The sequence below is a fragment of the Alligator sinensis genome, unplaced genomic scaffold (assembly GCF_000455745.1).
Source record: "Alligator sinensis unplaced genomic scaffold, ASM45574v1 scaffold647_1, whole genome shotgun sequence".
Classification (NCBI taxonomy): domain Eukaryota; kingdom Metazoa; phylum Chordata; order Crocodylia; family Alligatoridae; genus Alligator; species Alligator sinensis.
The window spans coordinates 414,589-414,917 of record NW_005842952.1 but is presented as its reverse complement, the minus strand read 5'-3'; the positions used below and the strand labels follow the sequence as shown (position 1 = coordinate 414,917).

The window sequence follows — 329 nt, the reverse complement described above, 5'->3', positions numbered from 1 at the left end:
CCGGAGGGCAGGGAACAGCTGCAAGCAGACCTGGACAGGTTGGACAAATGGGCAGAAAACAACAGAATGCAGTTCAACAAGGAGAAATGCAAAGTGCTGCACCTAGGGAAGAAAAATGTCCAGCACACCTACAGCCTAGGAAATGACCTGCTGGGTGGCACGGAAGTGGAAAGGGATCTTGGAGTCCTAGTGGACTCCAAGATGAACTTGAGTTGGCAGTGTGACGAAGCCATCAGAAAAGCCAATGGCACTTTATCGTGCATCAGCAGATGCATGACAAAGAGATCCAAGGAAGGGATACTTCCCCTCTATCGGGCGCTGGTCAGACC

General features: G+C 51.4%; 1 protein-coding gene across 1 annotated transcript in view; it reads right to left on the bottom strand.

Annotated features, from left to right (window-relative positions):
- LOC102377934 (metastasis-associated protein MTA1) overlaps positions 1 to 329 on the bottom strand; it is a 132,474-nt gene that overhangs the window by 66,696 nt on the left and 65,449 nt on the right. The window lies entirely within an intron of this gene.